The following is a 904-nucleotide window of genomic DNA, read 5'->3' on the forward strand; positions in this document are numbered from 1 at the left end:
CGGCCCACCTTCTTGTTCTAAGGCCACCCCAATCCTCCCCTGAGGACTCTGCCTCCTCTTCAACCCCTTCAAGTAATGGCTCAACTTTTTCCATCTCTGCGCCTGGAGCTCAGGGTCCCATTGCTCCTTACAGACTCCTTTCTGAAAAAACACCTTGTCTTATTTCACTGTCATCTTCCCACCCTAGAGGAACATCTCCCCACCATATCCTATGATGTTAGCTCCTGGCTCACTGTCACCCTCTCTAATACCAATCTGTCTTATTTTTATACATACATCGGTGATTCTTTAACACTCTAACAGATTAATACTTTGAGCTCCTCTTCTCCAAAGATCTTACCCTCTGTTCTTCCTTAGCCACTCAGTCCCATGGTCACACCCAAGTCCTGGTCATTTCCAGGAGCCCCCGCCTTCCGCACTCTGCATTTTAGGCAGCCGATTCTCTCGTTCATGAGGGCTGCTGCTAGTCACTACAGCACCCTGTGCAAATCAGGAAAAGACACCCCTCCCTGTGTGCAGACACAGCCGCAGCAAGCCTCACTGGCCAACCCGTCCGCTCAGTTCAATCCCCCCAGATGGCTGTTTGCATTGAGAAAACAAAGGAAGAGAAAAAGGGAAAGAAAAGCAATTTTTCGTTGGAAGGAATTGATTACTTAGATTGTCTCGGAATTTAAAAATTTTTAGATTTCCAAAGCATTTTCACATTTGTCCAAGTTGGTTGAATGCCATTATTCTTAGAGCAATTATTCCAGAAAGGCACGGATATAGGTGTGTTTGTATATGCATAGAGTGTCTTTAGGATATATGAAAAGTGCTGAAAGTGGCTGGCCACAGGAAAGGCAACCAAGGGACTAGACCTAGTGATAGGAAAGAGACTTATTTAATATTGAATAGTTTTAAAATA

This window comes from Propithecus coquereli, unplaced genomic scaffold, assembly GCF_000956105.1.
Source record: "Propithecus coquereli isolate 6110/MARCELLA unplaced genomic scaffold, Pcoq_1.0 Scaffold443, whole genome shotgun sequence".
NCBI classification, from domain to species: Eukaryota; Metazoa; Chordata; class Mammalia; order Primates; family Indriidae; genus Propithecus; species Propithecus coquereli.